We start from the raw sequence: 21194 nt of genomic DNA, 5'->3' as shown, positions 1-21194 counted from the left end.
CACAGTTTTTCCAGTAGTATTTACCAGTATCTGCCAATAGCCCATGTCAGCCTTTATTCTACTTGTATTTCCAGTAACAAAATCAGAGCAAATTCTTCTGCCCTGTTGGTCTCTTTCAGTGTCTCTCCTTCAAAGACAGCCTTCATGCCTTGATGTGTCCGAGTTCCCTGGGACTTAGTGCACGTGAGGAGGGAGCAGGCAAGCCTGGCAGGTGGCCAGGGACCTTACAGGGTGGAAGGAAGTCTTTCCTGGAGGCCCCAGGGAGCTCTCTGCAGAAATCTTGGCAGCTGCTGAGCTCAACTGAAAGTCGACTTGAGAGAAAGGATATCTATGCTCAAGGGGGAGAGGTTTGCAAGCCCACTTTATTTCTAGTTATTTTGTGTTTTCTCTGCTCCAAAACATTAATTTGTCATTTCTGGTTTTGTTTATACACTAGCAAAACCTGGCTTTGGAGTTCAAAAGTTGTTTTGACTTTTTTTTTTCAAGCACATACGGTAACGAGAAGATCCGGCTTGACCCAAAACTCCACCTCAGATCTCCGGCTGGCTTAAAGGTCATACTTCCCATCACAAACAAGATGAGCTCATTCAAGGAAAAGAGGCGAAGCTGAGAAAGAGAAGTGGGCTGTCACGTTCTGCCCACGGAAGCCCTGGGTTCCTGACAGCTCACCACTAGCTTATTCAAGTAAGATTTAATAAAGCTCAATTAGTGCTTGTTATTTTTGATAGATTTAGTGCTGAAATCTCATATAGGAATTTGCATTATTCATATATATTTTTTAAATCAAATACTTGCTATTGCTAAAATCAAACCTCAGCCATCTCAGCAGAACAACAGCAAAATGAAGCATTGTGTGCAGAAATACCACTTGGAGAAGTGTTTCTAGCTGTTCATGTATCTTTAAAACTCATTTCTCTCCTTTATAGACTTTATAGAGAAGTATTGACTGTGCTGTACTTTTGTTATCCTGATTCTTACTGACCACATATATCACTGACATCAAACTTGCATTGCTACATGTCATTATGACAACATGGGCTAAATTGCCTAAAACAAGTTTTGTACACAATCCAAATGTTCTAATCTAACAACAACAACAAAGTGTCTTTTATTTTTGTTTCTATTTAACAAACATGACCAGTATAACTTCCTGGGAAATTAGATTTCAGTATTTTCAACTTTCCCACAGTTCAGAACAAGGCAAGCATTAGCAAATCAGCACAGGACAATTTCAATATACACGTTTAATAAAGTTTAAATGCAGATTTTATCCTGTTAAAATTAACATTATCCTGTTAAATTAACAACAAATTACAGATATGTGAAATCAATAATGAATTATTTTATGTTAATATTTTAAAGGCAGTAAAACAAAGGATACGGATGATTGACTGTACATATGCTTCCTACAGGTGACAGCTGCTAGCTGTGCACACATATCACAAGACCAGAACAGGTCACTTGAGACATGTGTCAGATCCTGCATTTCTCTGAGCTTGTAGCATGCCAGAAGTATGCAGTAGGGCTTCAAAAGAGGTCTTTTTCTGGAAAAGTCACTTCAAAAAATATTTTTTTTTCCCAGTATAATGATTCTATTTATTTGCCTCAGCAGTTCCTGTAGGTTGGAAGGTTATCCAGCTGGCTTGTGCGTCCAAGCCCTGATGGTCGTCCCCTGCATGGGAGTTGTAAGATGTTAGACATATATTGGGTGGTGCTGACAGCTGCATGGTGAGTATATGGAATATAAATACACAATGTAGTGTCAGATGCTCTGGGTTGCTCGATGGCTGGCCTGGCCCCTTGCTCTCAGCTCACACCTGTCAAAGCGAGTCTCTCTGGAGGCTTGCACTGCAAGCTGAAAACTGAGCGTGAATCATGACTTCTGGATTCCTGTTGTACCTGTCTACACATCCTTATGTACCTTCAAGGCTCATTTTTCCTCCTCTGCGTAACAGACTGATCATCCAATTAGCGTGGGAAGGGAAATTAGGAACCATCCAACTTCAAAACAACTCTTTGTTTCCACTTCATCCAGCATTAACCTAGCCTACCTCTGTAGGGAGCCATAATGCTTTCCTAACCACAACACTTAGAGTAGCTTGCAGTGCTGGTTTAACGTCTCAGATGTTCCATGTGCACTTTGAGACTTCTGTGAAACTATGTACAGGATTTCTGAGTCATTTGCTACTTGTCAGGTAAAAATTATTTTCCAGTTGTTTGCTATTTCATATTACAAGACATAAAATATTTTTGCAGGTCCCTTCCAACTGAACTACTCCAATTGCTAATGATTTCTAATTCCTAATTCCTAATTTTAAGTGTGTTATAGCCTTCTGTCTTCACTGACTATGGCTCCCTCAGACTGTATTCTTGCATTCAGACTCTTCACGTTATCATTTATTTTAAAGCAACACTGTAGGAATCTGTTTCAGGGAGTCACTGGACCATCCTGCCAGAGCAAATTGTCACCACAACGGGGGGTGAATCTGATTTGCTGAAGCCAGCACTGTTTGAAGTGGATTGGGCTTTGATTAGAAGCAGTTTGCTGAAGTTTCTGTAAATGAACCCGTGGAAGCATAGAAATTGTAAACTGCAATGTGTACATATGAACTATGGGAAAAATTGCGCATTTTCTCCCAGAATACCCATGCTATGTTAAAATACTCATAAAATACTAGTAACTGGGAACAGAAAATTTCTTCCAATGTAGAAAGTGAGTATTTCTGAAAAATAACTTACATTGTTTTCTGGGAGAACACAAAGAAGACTGAAGAGGTATGGAGAAGAGTTTGATGTTAATACTAGCAGTTGCAGTACTAATACAATGAAAATGGAAATTGTAACACTGCAGTGGAGAAACCGTGTAGGATTTGTTAAGACCTTGTGATAAATGGCTCCCAGTCTCAGTGGAGAGGTGCATGTTTTGCCATCTCCTTCTTCCTAGAGTAGAGACACCAGCTTTACTTGGTTTAGGTAGAAAATGATTCATTGTCCTTGAGTTGCATCTTGCCTGTATTAAGCACCAGAAACTTCACATTGAAAAATATGAGAGCTAACCAAGGAGTTACCACTCTGCAGAGATGTGACTCTTCTGCCTTTTTCCTCCTCATACTGAGCCCACAGTCAGCCCACTCCAGCTCTGTGCTGCATTAACACTGTGGAGCAGGCTTTTCCAATTATCAGGAGTGAAGATAAAAGGATTTCACAAACTTAGTAAAAGGATTTTTGAAATCTTTAGGACAAGGACAGGAATCTGCATTCCCCACTGCTATGGCAGTCCTTTAACTGGTGAGAATATTGAATTGTCTCCTGTGTAAGCAATGATTTTAGGAAAGGAAAGCCTGTGAAGGCAGTCTGGAATCTTGCAGGCTGCTTTCCCTTGAGCTGCTCCACAGGACTGATCACAGCAGAGACAACTGACGCATAATTCAAGGAGTTCAGAGCTGAGCTAAGAAAAAGCAAGGCACTGAGAGTTCCCACATGCCATGTAATTGTCCTGTATCCCAAGAGCTGGGCAGTATAATTAGTCTGAAGAGTGACAGAACAAGACACTGAACAACCAGCTTCTGATGGCTACAGCACCACACTCCTGGCTTACTGCCCAGACACCTGGCAGAGCCCACAGTTCCTTCTCGTTAACCCTGGAAATGCAGTCTAATGTTGGGTCATTTGAGAGCAAAGCCTATTGCTCTGCTCCTGCTTCTAGGTTCATATGTGTCTTTCCATCCTCTGGTAGCTTCTGCTATTCCTTGGGCTTGTTGTTTGACAGTAGGCTGTAGGTTAAGGTTGTGCTTGGAAGCTTGTCTTTAAATAACAATGTTGTATCTTCCATCCCAGGGTGGGAAAGGTTCCTGCTCCACCATAGTGAACGTGAGCACCTGCCTTAGACCAATCATGGAGGGAGGCAGAATCCTTCACTGCTGTAGTCCAAACTGCTCCAGGCCATAGTTTGTTGAGGAATTAAATAGCAAGGACAGCCCTCACAATAGTTATTTGTCTTCTAAAGGAGTCTTGGGAAACTTATCTACCTATTTAATTTGCTGCAAAATATGTTTCATATCTCTTGAGGCGCAATACTGAAGGTTCAAAAAGTTAAGGTAACAGAAAAAAATAAATTGTTTGTCTTCTTGGTCATGTACTGTTGGTCACAGTTTGAATTAAGACTTAATTCTGAAGGAAATTTCTGTCCTTACAGCTCCATTTCCACTAAGGCCAGACGTGTAAATTCTTAAACACCTTGTATCTTGGAAGCATATATTGAAACAGATTAAGTTTGCAGGAGGAAAAAAGAGCAAAAGCCAAATATATGCTCTAGTTGTATATTGGAAAAACTTGACAGAGCACTGTTTAGTATCAGGTAGAGATTTCCAGAATATTATTACTACCTTAATTATGCTTCAGAGCAGAGCCATGTATTCTGCTTTTTAAGGGCATGGGGAAAGTAGAAACACAATGAATCAACCATCTCTCTTCTTTTTCTTGACCAACACTTCCTAAAGAGGAAACCAGAACTTTGTATAAAGATCTGTTGTCATACAAATGAAGTAAGTACTTTAATTAGATTTTGTTGTATAATGCAGATACACTAGAATTTTTGCATACTTCTACTGTATTTTCTATTTATGCTATTTTCATGAATATTATATTTATGTGTTGTTTTTTGTTGTTGTTGTTGTTGTTTGTTTGCTTTACTGTTTTGTTTTTGTTTTTCAGTAAACCATCTGCAACTTTTATTCTTACTACTAGCATTGGACTATAAAGACTCCCATTCTTGGCAGTTGTCTCTCTCTCTATATAGAATATATATTTATACATGTATATGTTTTCAGTTCAAGATTTAGGTTATGCTTATAGTAAGGTGAAAATTTACCCTCATCAATTATCAGCAAAGAAGCTGTGTGGGATTCTTTTCTTTTTTTTTTTTTTTTTTCCATAAGCTATCATTTCAAATAACTTGCATGAATACATTCCCTAAATACTTTACCTTTTTCAAAATAATCTTAATTTTTCTGCTTAGGTGCCCTGAGACTGGGGCAGAGATGCACAAACTTAAACCAGTAGCAGGTTTTCAGCTCTTTGATCGTCATTTCCAGTACTGCTAAGTCTTCATAGCGAAGACAATATTTCTCTATTCCTAGATTTTATGGAAGTTGGGTAAATATGATCTCAGATTTCCTTTTATAAAAGCATTTCTCATAAATTGCCTGGATACAAATAAATGCTGGAAAACACGAAGAGTTTTTCTTTGAAAAGAAAAGGCAATAGATTTTTTGTCAGTTATGAATTTTAAGCCAACATTGTGATTCAGGAGCATGTGCTGAAACAATGTTAATAGGTTGCCTGCACAAAGGCACCTTCTCTAAAATGCAGTCTTAAAAAAATAGACTCAAGTGGCATCTCTTGTGTCTCAAAGGTGTACATGCACATACATAAAGATCATTCCTGGGCCAAAAAGGTACACACAGCTTTAATTTTTCTAATATCCTCTGAAAGAATGAAATAAGCTGCTACCTTGGTGATAGGACTCATGTGAAACCATTTTTTTGATTTTTTATTTTTAATAAGTCAGGACAGCAGGACAAAGAAGAGAAAAATTCAATTTTCTTCACTGTAAATCAGTCTCTAAAGGCTATTAGCACCTGAGGAAGGTGAGTGAAACTCTTTACAATGTGCTGCCACTAACAGCTACTTTATCGCCATATCTATGTAATGAAACAAGCACTACTGAGGCTAGAAATGCAGATTCTTTTCCCTTGTGATTCCCAGTCAATAAATACTGAGCTGCAGTTTTGGGCTTCCTAGGCTTCCTACTATGAGAGATAGGGCAAAAGAAAAATTCCAGTCATGATATTTTAATGTGCCCCCAAAGATGCCAGTATCACTAAAAAAGAGGAGAGAACTAAATAAGGCCAAATTACTCTTTTTTTTTTTTTTTTTTTTTTTTTTTTTTTTTTTCCCATGAGGCCTTTTAAGAGACACTTGAAGAAATGGACTTAAGGAGTCTAATTCTTTGACAATGTGCCTCTACAAGTAGGAGGTGCCTCTTGAAACTTGTCAAATTTTAAAAATCAGTCTTATCATTAAAAATATCCCAGAAGATCATGCCTGGAATAACAATCAGAAGAGACAGATTGATTAGCGCTATAGCTACTACAGTATAGTAGGAAAAGCTGCAAGGGTTTTGTTCAGGACAACTTTCGTACTTTGATTGGAACCAAACTCTGTTCTCCTGCTTCATCTTTCTGATTTTTAGTATTCAGTGGCTGTGGGCCATGTTCTGCTCTTAGCTGTTGCAGAAAAAAAATAAATAAATCACCAAACCAAACACAGAATGAGCTGAAGACAGACAATTTGCTCTGGACCCTCTGTGTGTGAAGATGACTCTTTATATACTGTATTTCAAGGCATTTTGCTAGGTACCTTTTATGAGAGAGGCCATTTGTGGCATGTTATGCATGCATGTTATGCAAGACACAGCTGCATTTACTAACAGCATGGTTAAAACAGCAAATCAATCATTCCTTAATTGGGCCGCTCCAGGTTTATCCTCCAAGCTGCATGCCTGGAAAGGCCTCAATATCACAAATTTCTATACTAATTGTACTAGGGGCTATGCTAAATTCTCCAAATCCAGTCACTGTTATAGGGAGCCTGGCCCTTTGGGGCCTAAGCGCCCAAAGCTCATTAAAATCCAGCAGCCCTTACAGATGTCCATAGCAGTGGACCTTGAAATATGTCCCCAGTTAACAGCTCCCACATTGAGAGTCCCAGGAGCTCCTCTCCTCCTTCCCCCAATAGGCTTTGTATGCTTTTATTAATTTATGCTCTCTGGAAATATACTGGGGCAAGATCTTTAGCTTGTGGGCCCCTAGCTCCATCACTGTGTGTTTACAAGGTGAGAACACTTGCCTGTGGCCTACCTTTGAGCCGTCAACCATGCCGGCATGGGGATATCATGGTTTTAGGCTGTGTCCCTACAGAGTTGTGGCACTGCTTGGGCAGGCACAAAGGCTCTTTCTTCTTTGTGTAGCTGTGCTGTTTTACAGCTGTCCCCAGCCCTGGCAACCAAACCTCCAGGAGGGAGGAAGCTCCAGGCCCAGGCATCAGCCTCTGTTCAAAAGTTTCAAAGCAAATGCTTTGTGACTCTTCAAACCAACACCTCTGCAGTGTTAGGATTCATGTCTCAGTCTGATTATGACCTGGTGCCAATGCCTCAAATTTTAGTGGGAATTACTATATAGGGCAGACTACCATTGAGAAAGTATTAAGCAGAGAATTGAAGAGGCCTCATAAAGCACCTCAGGATGTTCAATGGACAGTTTGCCTCCAAACACCCTCTCACAGAGTATATCAAATCTTCTCTCGGTCTGTGAGGGAATGACACTTTATTATACTTTATTCTCCATGTAAAATTGTGCTCATTTCATCATCTACGATTTAGGAGATTCCTGCAACCATTAGAACAGTGTCTGAATATGGTGGAAGTTATTTACAGGTTTCAGTGTGGGATTATATCTTTATGATGAAAAGTTCTTTATGTGCCTCTCTTAATTTAAGTAGGGCCAAATTTCTAGTCCTTTTAAACTGCTTGTCATCTGCAAGGCTATCCCAAAGGTGGTCCAAATTAAAACCAACCAAACCAAACAAGAAACAACCAACAAAAATTTCCTGTAAGAATCTGGGGGATACTTAAGTTATTAGGCAACACTCACAGTGTCACCATTTTGTATATATCATAGATAGGCTGCTTGAAGTCATTTATTGGTAAACTCCAGCACTTGCACCTAAACAGGTTCAGAAACATAATAAAAAAGCACATGTACTAGCGTAACAACTGCAGTAGGAAATATGTAGTGAGTTAGGTTTACAACCAGTCTGAATACCTGAATCCAGACACCTGACATGGCATTTTATAGTGAAGTGGATCTTGGCACATTGCAGAGACGGTCATTTTAGGAGGGGCAAAGTTCAAGTGTTGGCTGATATTAAAAACCTGTGTCTAAGGTGCTTGTGGGACAACTGCAGGAAATGGTTTGTAACAGTCTGATTACCTTTGAAGTGGAATTGTACTTAACTAGCTGGAAAAAAATAAGAAAGGACAAGAAAAAAAAGAAAAGAAAACCGAAAGAAAATTTAGAAAATAACAATAATTAAGGCAGCCTGACATCTGTTGTAATTCACATGGGAAAACTGTCTGATTGAAACTTGGTCTTTGGAGACTTATGGAAACCTGCTATTGGAGTTACTATGCAGATTAAATTTTTATCTGTTGTCCTTATTAATGATACACAAGTGCCACTGCCACACTGTATAATGAAAAAAAAAAGTCTTAGCCAAGTGAAGAGAAATTAAATTGACCCATTCTATACTTTTGGTCATTCTATCATTAAATTTTTAGCAGTTTGGTTCAGTGTCATATTAGTCTGTGGAGTCATAATGATAGTTCTGCGATGTTCTTTAGTGTCCTACAGTCCCAAGCCTTAATGACTTAAGTAATTTAGAATGTAAATGAGCTATTGTTAAAAATTGAATGTGTCGTTGATATTATGAAGGAAAGGAATTCAAAACAGTCCAAAACTGGTTATTACTCCTATTTAGATCCATTATTAGTACTAGTAAATCCTACAAATAGCTAAACAGCTAAACAACCACTTAGAGGTTTGTTCTTCTTTACCTAATTTGTAAATCTTCTCCTAATTAAGCAAGGTAAAGCATGCATACCTTTCCTTTCCTTGAACATTAACCAAAAACCAGCACAAAGCCTTGTAATAGATAATTCTGGTTTGCAACATATCATTTTGTGGCATTAGGTTAGAAAAGAGAGGGAAAGCAAGGTTTGCTAGAGAACAAGGAAGGCTCTTCTAACAGCATGGAGTTATTTGCCTTTTAAAAGTGTCTTTTGTCAGCACAATGTAGCTCTTTTAGGCTGATGTTCTTCAGAGTCCACCATTTACATGCAGGTTAACATGAAGTAACTACTGCAGTACCGAGATACCAGCAAAACAGCATGGTAGACTTGTGTCCCCTGCGTAGTCAGAGCTGATGCATGTTGGTCATCTACTGGTGACCAGTACAAGCATCTCAAACTATGTCTACTTTCTATTGGTAGCATAAAACCAAGATTGTGTGTACCTAGGCTATTCAAAACCCATGATTGTGTGTACCTAGGCTATTCAATTCTAGTCTGTTCTATTTGACCTTCTGTAGGCCAGAGCATTGGCCCCTGTTGATCAAGGCATTGTACCACCTATAGTCTTTGGAAATGATCTGGGTTGAAAATGGGAGATTATAGGGCAATATTATTAAAACAGATTTGGCTTTGACAATGAACTGCATTTGGGTCTGGTATAAAGGTATAAGATCAAATACTGGGGTGTCCGTACTTAGACCATTCATAAATTTAGACCACCAGCTCAAGATTTTTCTTAGCAATGCTAATGCTGCCTCCTTGAAGCTGAAGACTTTCACAGCCTGCTGTCATAAATATTGTTACCTAAAACCCAGTCCGACTCAAAGCCACAGTTTTCTTTATGTCTTAAAACACATATCAGTTATTTCAACATATGGAATTCAGTAAAGATGGGGTAAAGCATTGAGGTTTTCAACAGCCACCTGATTTTGGAGGCAGCAGCAGAGAAAGCTGTATAATCAATTCAAATTCACACACTTTTGCAAAAATAACTATGTTTTTCCTCATTTTCTTCCTCCCCAAAGGTGATTCATATTTCTTAAAATCCATTTTCTTTTTAGGTTAAAAAAAAAAGGGTTGTGTTCAAGGTATTAGCAATAAAAATCTCATCAGGCACAATATTTTGAAGGCTCACTGAACAGTTTACTTAGGACTATACTGAGAATCTGAAAGAAAATAGCTTCATGTTTGTAATAGGTGTGTGGGGTGTTCTCTAGACTGAAATAAAGAGATCACACTTCTCTAACAATGTATCAATGCATATCATCATAACCTTTAGCACTACCTTTTTCTCCCCACAGGTTATCACTTATGTACCTGAAAAATATAACTGGAGTTGAAAACCTCGATTTAGAGCCCTACTGCACATCACTGGCCTATGGACCTTGCATTTAAATAGTTTGAACACAGCTTTTTGTTCCAGTTCCTTATTTCAAAGACTGTTTTTGTTTGGTTGGTTGGTTGGTTGTTTTTTTGCTTATATATATATATACACATACATATATATATATATATATAAAAGGCTTGTTTTCATATAGTGAAAATGTTTGTCATACCTATTCTAGGATATGTTATGATTAAGGATGAATCAAGACCAGTAAACCAAAATGGATACAGAAGCTGCACAAATCTCTTAAAGCTATTACCTACTACAGATGGGACAAGTTTGCAGCTATAGAAGACTGACTTTATGCTAGTTAATGGATTGCATGTGATAAGGTACCAGGGCAATATTAATGCATCTGCTTAATTAGAAAGGTGTAAATCCAGGAGTGCTCATGAGGCTAAGACATTTGTGACTTTCTGTCTACTCCACATTTATGAGGTCAGAACAGGCATAGGAATATCTTGCAGCTAGCAGTATTTTGATTAAGGGTTATGATCAGTAAATGTATAATATCAAGGGAAATAGATTTCTATCAAATATGAAATTAAGTATATGTGGAAAAGAAGCTGATCAATTCCTACCAAAATATGAGGGAAAAACAGGTGGGCATATTCACAGCCACTAACTGTCTTTGGGATGCTGCTCTCCAATCTTGAAATGACACTTAAGGGCAATTCAGCCATCTAAATTAGACACCCAACTCCGAGTCACTGGTGAGAGAAGTTCATGACTGAAGCTTTAACATTTATTTAGATTTTGTGAATATTCTGCACCTTAGACATCTTCAAGAGGTCTGTAAATTCAGGTATCCCATGTCCATATAAGACAGTGATTTTTCTGAAATCATGTTTTCTGGAATTAGGTTTCCCTAGCCTTTAAAGTGCATTCAGACCTAACTGAGGGAGAACATACAATGAGTCCATTTTACAACAAACCAGGTTCCCAGTATAGTTTGAGTACACTGGTGTTAGGAAGGCAGGAGTCACGTAAAGAGAGCTACTAAAGGAAAAATATTTTTTAAAAAATCAACAAGAACATTTTAATAAAATGAACATTAATGACTAATATGGAAAAGACTGATCTTAGATGGTTTGATTTACAACTTGAACAGATGGAGGTCTCTTCTTCAGCTCTCTGGTAATATCTTTTCACATGGATTAGCAGAGCAATTTGTTTAGCTATGCTGTGAGTTTGCAAAAAAGGCCTTTGAGCTGCAATCTTGGCTTCATTAATATCAATGGATTGTGTGACAACCACAGTTTTTCTTACATAGCAGTGGACATCCTAAAAGGAATCCCAAAGAGAAGGCTTATTTGTTTGGGACTGCAGAAATGGATGCTGTCAAAATAAGGGAAAACATGGAAATAAAAAAAGAAAATAAGTAAGGAACCTTATGGTTATTCTTAATTTTCAAAGAATAAATGTATCATAAAACAACATTCCTCATTTTAGGTACTGCACCTATTGCACAAATGTAACACAAATATTGCAGTTGCTTTAAGGCAGTCATCAATACATACATTCAAAAAAAGAGAAAGAAAAAGGAAAAACAACAATAAGAGTTTGAGTTGTCCACAGTATGTGGAATTAAGCCCATTTCAGCATTAAGAATTCGTAAATGTCCATCAGCTGGGGAAGATGGTAAGTCTGTCTAAAGTATAGAAGCTCTTACAGTTTTTCAGAACTTTAATCTCGAAATGTGCAATGTGATATAAATCAATTCAAAATGACTGGAGTGTGTCAATTTTTGTGGAAGATAATATTCCTACTGACGTTTCTGAATCAAACTTAAGAGATAAATATAAAAAGCAGCACTTCAGTCCCGAAACAGACCAAAAGATTCAGACTGACAGTCATGAAATTAAGCCCTCTGAAAGGGGAAAATTGCAAATGACAGTGATCAGTCATTCTACATAAGCAGCCAGGGCATATTCATCACTTGATATTACCAAGAGTTTCTCATAAGTGCTGCCTCCCCTTCAAATCAGGTCGGAAGCAATAAAGAGAGGGGTCTGCTCCTCTTCTTCCATCTAGGAGTCTTGTGACCGTGCACAGAGCCTTGTACCAATGGAAGGAAGGAGCTTTGCATCCCTTGTCTCATTTTTGTCTGCCTGTTGGTTATAGCCATGCCTTGGTGTGATTTACTGCCTTTCTGTCCTCAGGTAGCTGTGAGGGGTTTGCCGCTGGCAGCTGGATGTGCATTTGTCTTCTCCCTGTAGCCAATGGGGAAGGGTCAGATGCTTCCACATATTGAAATAGGAGCCAGAGAAGTCAAACCTGAGATGGTTATCTTTGGGACCCTTGCCAAATACTTTCCATATATATATTCTATTCTATATAGTCTCCACATCTATAAAAAGTATATAATACCTGCCCTGTTCACCTTCCTTCTTGGGGGATGTTGGGAATAAGGAACCCATGGGTGTAAAAGTACTATCCTGTACAAAATACGTTTGTCCACGGGGCTGAAACACACACACAAAATGTCAGAGAAACGTTCAAGAAAAGTAAGCAGGGCATGGCAGTGTGTTTTTGTTCTTTCTTTAAGTGTGTTTGGATTGAAACCAAACTCCTATTTAGGTAATACAATGTTAAAAAAGCTTATAAAACTGTCAAATATGTACCATAATTCCTTTATAAAGAGCTGTTCTTAGTCTTTCCTCAAATCATTGTATTTACCTGAAACCTGTTTCCCATGCTTGGTTGCTCTTTGTAGGCTGATCCCAACTCCTGTTATTGTTTTTATCCAACCTGTACTTGTAATCTTTTAATTAAAAGATTAGATTTTCCAATGAGTAAGAATTCATGACAACAGATATTTTCCCAGTTAATTCAACCAGGGACTATTTCCTTCCAGCTTCCTTTTCTTTTTTGTAGGTGAAAAATAATATTTTTAATTTCACAAGTGGGCAGAGTTTAAAAGAGGAGCAGGGTGGGCACCTGAGAATGGAAACCACCATAATAACCCTGCCCAGTCATTAGGGTAAAAGAGAATTCAGCCCAAAGTCTTCTGGGGCTATTTGGGAAGAAGATGAAATAAAACTCTATACGCAGCACAAAATATCACATAGAAAATATTCTATGTGCAAATTTTCAGCCTTGAGCAAGTAGGCAATAAGATTGTCCAAAGAAAAACTTCAGCGGGCGAACATTTGGATAACTTTACCGATAACTCCTCTCCTCATCATAACTCTGTGGTTCTTTCCTCATTTAAACCTTTAAAAGTCAGAAGCTGTCTCTGAATTCAGAACTTTTATCACAAAGGTCTAACGACAGAAATGTCAGGTCATGTATGTCTAGTGAAGTGTTAGCTCTCCAACCCCGACATACACTGAAGTGGTGGCTTTAAAATAAAAATTTCCAAAACAGACACTAAATATATTGACAACTGGTTGGGCTTCATCAACTGTTATATCAGTTTAAAGCTGGTACAGCTCTGTTGTATCACCTCTGTCAAACCAGGGTAGCAGAGCAGGAGTCCTTCTTTCACCAGGGACTGACCAACAGATGAACTGGTGAGTATATTTTATATCTACCTTAGAAATGTAGCTATTCAGGTGGCAATTGTATTCCCATTAAAAAGTCCATTGCTATAAGATTCTGAAATAAATACATTTTCACTAATTGCAACCCTCAATCTCTTTCTTTTGTTTCTATCCCCTGTTCCTTAGTGACATTTTTTCTTGTCAGGGAAAGGTCGTGACATTTGAAGGTGTTCACTTCCCGAAGCATGACTCCTTGGAGTAATGAGATTCAGCTGATCTGTCAGTAAAAATCTGCCACCAGGGAAGACAAGCGCAGCAAAAGCAGAGCTCAGAAGCATCCACCCGTGGTCACTGCGATGGCCGATGATGTTGATGGTGATGTTGATGACCGCCCATGATCTCGGTGTTGTTACTGGGTTGTCTGGAAAGGCCACAAGATACATGATTCTGTGTCACTGAGTTTTGTTATTATCTTAACCTCTGTTTTCAAGCATCCTGTTAATTTACATAGTGATTCAAACTCAGACTAACTTTGTGTTGTTTTAACCTTAAACAAGGTTGTGTCAAAATTCACCGTAGAGATTTTTGGTTCCTTGGAGAGTATAATTAGACTTCAGACCAAGAGAGTCAGCTTAATCTTTCCTGACTGAAATTTGTAGGCCTTTTTATAGGTGGAGCAAGATGTGAGTTCTTGCCTTCTTAACCCCCACAGAGCCTGCCAGCCAGCAACATCAGCTGAACAATCCTTGTCAGAATGTTCTGTGGCTCTTGGAGGGAGAAGAGATAAATTTGACCATATACATACTGTAATCGACTGGCCTACTATATAGTATTACAAAGTATTGTATAGCCAGCTTCCCTTTTAGCTGCTGTTGTGCTTTAGGCTGATGGTTTTTCTTTTGAAAAGTTCCCTTCATTTTATAGCCCATTTAAAAATAACCAATATATATTAAGTATATAAATTAATATAAAAATTGATTAAGTATTATATGGTGTAATTATTAAATTAGACTCTTAATATATGCTAATAATATATCAATGTTAAATAATTAATGTTTATTAATGCATATTACATACAATACATAGTTTAAGCATGCAGTTTGAATTAATTTGTTAATTTGTGACAGAACTCTCAGCTTCATAGTTTGCTTGGTCTTTCTGACACGCTTGCTTTCTGAGTCTTCATTTCTAATATTTAGCAGAAGACACAAATGATAACTTTTTACTTATGTCACCAATAAAACTGTTGTGTTTTTTTTTTTTTTGTTTTGTTTTATTTACATAGATTATATGTGTGTTTGAGAAGCTTTTTCAGCGGAGAAGGCAGCAATATAAAATCTGAAGTTAAAGAATTTAGGAAGGAAAATCTCATTACTGTAAGATGAATTGATCTTTCCCTGAAGGATATGACACCTTATGCTCTTCCCAATAGCTAAAGCTTTTTTGTCCTAAGCTTCCAAGAACATTTAAAAGAAAAAGAGAAAAGCATGCTTTTCTCCTGGTTGTCATTTTTGCGATTTTCACCTACTAGGCTATGATCACCCATTTTATTCTGCTTTGTTCCCAGGCTTTGGCAGCCAGCAGGTCTGTTACGTGGGCTCCTCAGCCCCCAGCCCACCAGGATGCTGGGCTGTAAGGCACAGGGTGTCCCTCACATCAGTGAGCAACACAAAAGCTTGCGAGGGAATGAAGCTGACAAAAATGCTGGTGTAATGGCAAGTGTCCTGACAGCAGTCTCCAGCATCTCTTCCACTTTGCAGCAGTGATTTCCCAGTGACAGAATAGTGCTCTGCATAACCCAAGCAGAAAGAGGGGCAGCTAAAGCACAGGATGCTGTTGGGTGCACACCCCAGCAGCCAGATGTGTTTGTTGGGAGCTGGTCATGCCCCTGAGAAGTGATGCTGGAGTCCGACCTTGCTAAGTCAGTCTCAGGCTGGCAAACTAACGGAGCTGACTGAGTGAGCAGGAGCCTGATGCACTTTACCACTCATGTCTGGCCAAATGAAGGCTGTCTGGTGCTACTCGTTTCCCTGTGACGCAGGGAAACAGCAACCTGGAGGTCTAAAAGAAAGGATTGTGTGCTCCTGACACACAGCATGACTCCTGCAGGCACGTGGGAGTTCTCTACCAGAAATTAAATTCACTTTATTTCATCTGATGTAAAGGACAAGAAAAGAAATAAATATAAACATTTCCTACTGTTTTTACAAAATTTATTTCAACTGGCTAGGCTTCTGTTAAACTTATTGAGTTGACAAAAAATAGTGGAAGGTATGAGAGTGCTGAAGGATTTCTTTTTGTGTGCATCACATAGCCATATATACAGGTATATTATGTTCACATGAAAGAAAGTAGTAAGCCTGTTTTTTCCACTTCAACTTCAACCTCAGTTGTTCATCCAAAATGTCTCTAGAAGTCTGAAAATAAAATTTCCCTCCTAATGATTTTGTTTTTTCCATCTGCCTACTACTGATTTTGCTTCATTTTGTTTTGGCCAGGTATGAGGTTAATAGTACCTGCTTTTCCTTGATTTCCTTAGTACTGTGTCAAAGAATATTTGTTTCTGTACCAGAAAAATCGGTTTTGCCATGGCTTTAGAAACAGCAATATTAATCATTATTCCACATCCAGGCAACAGTGTTCAGTGTAAATATGTTCCACTAAAACTTCACTTATTAAAAAGTAATGATCTCAATAGGAAAATACTTTCTTAAAAAGAAAGCTAGTTATCTAACTACATGTTCCTGTAAAAATATACTTCCATGCTCCTAATTCAAATTGTGCTGTGAAATCTTCTAGGCAAGAACTGATTTTTCAAAACTTTTAAAAACTGTGTATGAAAACCTCTGCATTTGTATTCTTTTCATAGCCCTTACCTCCATACTAAGAGTAACAAATAACGATCCTGACAACTGCAGGGCTGCCACTCAAGATGCAGAGTGCACCAGTGGTGCAGAGGGTTTGGGTTTATTTGCTGTTTCAGGGAGAACTACCACTCGTAGTCGTAGTTGGAAAAGTCTTTATTTTTCTGTATTTGTAAACACTTCTGCATGCTAAGTAGCATTTTTCATAAGAAAGTCGCCTCCTGTTTTTCCAGAAGGCCCCTGTGTGACCCACCAGATGCTATGAGTGGATGAGCTCTTAAGGAGGAAAACAGGCTGTGGTTGCTATAGCTTACGTTGGGACAGTTTGCTCGGAGGATTCATTCCTACTACTCATATGCTGTAAGTAGTTACGTATATAGCTGTGTGAATATTCATGCAGGTGCCAAATGTCAGGTAATTATACAGGGAAAATGTCGCTTTTGTCATCCAAGACATAAGAACTTCCATACAGAGTCAGTCCAGCAGCTCTGCTAGTACAGCATTCACAGTTTTCGGATGCTTTTGAGTAGAGCCAGAAATAAGGCTACAGTTTTGCAGTGTCAAACAGCTTGGGACATCTTGAGTTGGTTAGATTCTTCATTTTCCTTGGACAAAAAGAGGAATGAATTGATTTAAAGTTGTTTCTTATTGCATCTTCCCAATCTGTGCCATGTACAATATAGAAGCTAAAGAAATATTAAAAATTAGGAGTGTGGTACAGCAAAGAAAGTAATAACTAAGCATGAAGTTGCTGCTGTGCTGTACTTGATACATTGATATAATGACAGCATGATTCCTGACCCATAATTCAAAGCAGTTTTGTTCTCAATTGCCTCAAATATCAAGTCCAGGGCATGCCGTTCGCTAACATCAGCTCAGAGGGCTGCCTCAGCCTCTTCCAAGTTGGTCTTTCTCTCTTCCATGCAGCTCTTATTTCTTCTCAATGACTCCTGGTAAATGTTGGGACATTTACAATGTCCCTTGTAAATTCTGGGCTCCCCATCACAGGTTCTGGATAGTGCTGGGGTTGGAGCACAAAGCTCCCATGTCAATCAGCATGCGGTGAGGATCCCAAGGCTTGAGGCTTTACAGAGAAGCGCATGTTCCTGGTGGGTAGACATCAGAGGCATATAGGGCTGGGAGGAGCCATGGGGATCAGTACATTCAGTATATAAGCAATCACTGATGTGCAGCATTTTGCAGGATTTAAGTTGATGCGAAGTGAAGCTGGTGACAGCCTGAAGCTCAAAATCTGGCAAAGAGCGAGCAAGGGACGGTGAGCTGACCATCAGTGGCATACTTGAGCAGTCTCTTCAGAACTCCACTCAACTTTTAAGATAACCAAAACTGTGATGTGTATAAAGGTTTTAGTCATTTCTGAGTTGCAGGTTATCACTACAAAGCCATTGAAAAGTTCATGTGGCAGATCATGCTGTCTGGGATTAGATAGGTAAGACACATTACAAAACTCTCCTATGAAACTTAATTTTTCAAGACATTGCCTCCTAGGCTAATGACTGCAGCCCGGTTGATCTCAAGAGAAGTGAAAAGAAGAGGTTGTCTCCCAAATACAGCTTTGCACAGAAAAATGTTTAATCTGTTAAACTTCAGAGATAGCATGAGACTCACAGACTCCAAAAATCTAAAACCAAGCAAAGAGAAATTTATTGAACTTTGAGAATTGGAGGGCAGAGTTGAAGGGCTGAAGACTCTATGGATGATGGTTTTTTTTTTTTTGTACTCTTCAGCATTTCATGGTTGGTTTAATAATAATCATTAAAAAAAAAAGTTGTAGGCAGTGTATCCAGAAATAATATCCTGCCAGGTACGCTGCCTCACAGAATAACCCACAGCAAGAGCAGCTTTGTAGTGCTGCTAAATTGGATTACTAGAATTGATTTTGTTTACCATTATTTTGACATAACAAAATCTATTAATTATTCATCTGTTGCCTGATCTATTAACAAATAAGATTTCTAAGTAAAATTGACATCTCCTGAGTGCTCTGTTCTTAGGAGGAGAATGAACAAATTAACCGGGGAAACAGCAGCCTGCAGGGATCCCCCTCGCTCAACACTTTAGGCAGAGAATCACTGAATGATTCAGGCTGGAAGAGACTTGCAGGAGGGTTGTTCATTTTTTCTGCTCACAGCAGTCAATGCTGAATTAAAACTGTGTTGCTTGGGCCTTTGTCCAGCTGGGTCTTGAGGATGGAGATGTCACCTCTCCAACCAACCTGTTCAAGTCCCTTCAGATGCCTGAGCTAATACTGACGTGGTTTCTGTGCAAAGATGTCCTCCAGTAGGTATTAGTTGTACCTCACAAGCAAGCTGTGAGGAAACATGGTGATTTTGAGAATGTTCTCAGATCAAATTAAAAAAATAAAGGGAAATGTTCAAAAGTGTTTATATCCCTTCATCCACCTTCCTTCCTTCCTTCCTTCCTTCCTTCCTTCCTTCCTTCCTTCCTTCCTTCCTTCCTTCCTTCCTTCCTTCCTTCCTTCCTCTCTCTCTCTCTCTCTCTCTCTCTCTCTCTCTCTCTCTCTCTCTCTCTCTCTCTCTCTCTTTCTCTCTTTCTCTCTTTCTCTCTTTCTCTCTTTCTCTCTTTTTCTCTCTTTTTCTCTCTTTTTCTCTCTTTCTTTCTCTCTCTCTCTCTTGTTGCTGCATAGTTACAATGCGGGAAGCATAGGTACAATTTTTGAAAGATTACAATATTTTTGCTGAATTTAGACACTGTAACTTTCCTTTAGTCATTACAGAGCTCAACAATATATCTTTTATGGAAGAGCAGTTTATAGCAAACAGGCTGGGTCTTTTGAAGACAGCCCTGAACATTTGCTGCAAGCATTCCTATCACTCTTTCCTAATGTAGTCCTCTCCTAGCCCAGGGGCTGGGGTCTCTCTCTTCATCTCCAGCAATTCAGGCAAGTTATCCTCAATAGTTCATTATAGACTCCTAAGGCCATTTAAATGTTACTTACTCATAAGGGAAGAGCTGAGAAATTATCTTGGCTAAAATAAGAAAAGAATATTCTGAGAAAATACAGGCCCTCGTACACCTTATATGGCTTGGTGGTGGTTGTTTGTCTCCCATTTGTAGGGAGATAGCTCTAAATACTTCTATGAAGTGAAAGTCTTTTGGGGTTAATTCAATACAGCCATGAAAGCCTATTCAGGGAGGCTGATTCTTGAACTGAGTCCCTAGAGACTTTACTTCATGGGTCTTTGTTCCAGGACAAGCTTCCTGTGCAATATTAGTAAATAATGAAGAGAATGCCTTGAAGAAGTGCAATACTTAAGCAGGCATTAAGTGATGATTGAGACTTGCCTCCACAAAGTTTAATTCTCTGGAGCTTAAACAAGAAGAAAAGCCAAGTACACACCTTTTTCATTGTAGAGAAGAAGGAAGATATTAATGGGCCTACCTGGACTTGTGAGAGACATCAGTGCATGTCAGCACACACTGACCTGCTTCAAGCAGTCTCCAGAAAGTTTTGAATATTTTGTTGAAAAAAAGTGCAGTACAAACCAAAACTCTCTTGGTGCTTAAGTTCAGGTGCAGATGGAATGATTTTTCATATTTTTTAAGAAATTAAAGTCACAGAAAAAACAGCATGCACTGGCCTCTTCTCAGGCTTTGTGCATGTGCCCAGCAAGGGAGTGGATCCAGTGACGTGCCTCCTGACCTTGACTTCTCTGAAGATGGAGAAGATGGTGGTTTCACATGCTCAGCTGTTTGATTTCCTTTCCACTAGCCATAATTAACATTTGTTCAAGCACCATTAGGAAGAAAATAAATATTTCAAAGCAGCTAATTACAGCATCCAAAACATCCTCCAAGCTATTCTTTTAATGAGGATGTGCTTTGTTCCTGCAATAGTGTAATATTAATTTCATCAAGCAATTAAACAAACCAAAAACAGATACAATGCAGAAAGGCGTATTTTTTTCTCCGGTTTACAAGAATGCTCACTTGCATTTCAATGAGTTACTTGTGTAAAGTCGATCATCATAAGCTGTGTAAACCTCACATAAATTGAGATCCAAGCTTGGAGAACTTGCTTTGATCAAATTTGTAAAGATTTCAGTAGAAATTTTGTCTGGGTATAAACTTGGGCTTAATGCAAATATGCTCTTTTGCTGAAGTGCATTAATCTGTACTTTTAACTAATGATTATTTATGTTTACTTTACATATATGAGGAAATGCAAAAAGTAAAAGTAAAAAGGCATAATCTAAAATGAAAAGCGGTTCAGACCGGGTTGAAAGTTCTGGAAGAAGCCAGCCTGCTGGGGTTCAACTAATGTAACTCAGGGCACAAAGAGGATGACATGTTTAATGGTTGCTGCTTTTGCTCAGCAGCAGCAATCAGTTGAAAATAAAATTTATGTTGCAGGTGAAAGATGATGGAACAATACAAATCAAAGCACAGAGAGAAGTATTAGATGGTTATTTTCTGGTAAATGGTTAACCAGAATTCATCTACCTGGAAGTTTTTCTCATTATCTTCAAAATCTGTTTTAATGTGTTCAAGCAAGTGGATTCAGCAAAATATTTCAGTCGGCAATATTGAAATAGATATCATATAAATTCAATTTCTGCGCTAATCTGAACTCCGTCAACTGAAAATAATGTTTAATTCAAGAGGTATCATTTTTTTCACTATACATGAAACATTCTGTGCACCACTCAACAGGGGAAGAATTTTTACAGGTATTTAACTTTCAAATTTATAAAATACTGTAATTTATTTTGCCACACAACCTATTA

General features: G+C 38.5%; 1 long non-coding RNA gene across 1 annotated transcript; it reads left to right on the top strand.

The window, feature by feature from the left end:
• Positions 1–237: 237 nt before the first annotated feature.
• On the top strand, positions 238–18158 carry LOC137855802 (uncharacterized). Its single transcript, XR_011095950.1, has 5 exons — positions 238–347; positions 487–684; positions 1613–1728; positions 16659–16785; positions 17629–18158. It is a non-coding gene; the product is annotated as an uncharacterized lncRNA (long non-coding RNA).
• The last annotated feature ends 3036 nt before the right edge of the window (positions 18159–21194 follow it).

The sequence above is a fragment of the Anas acuta genome, chromosome 4, assembly GCF_963932015.1.
Source record: "Anas acuta chromosome 4, bAnaAcu1.1, whole genome shotgun sequence".
Lineage (NCBI taxonomy): Eukaryota > Metazoa > Chordata > Aves > Anseriformes > Anatidae > Anas > Anas acuta.
The sequence above is the reverse complement of the archived record's forward strand: the minus strand, read 5'-3'. Positions and strand labels throughout refer to the sequence as shown.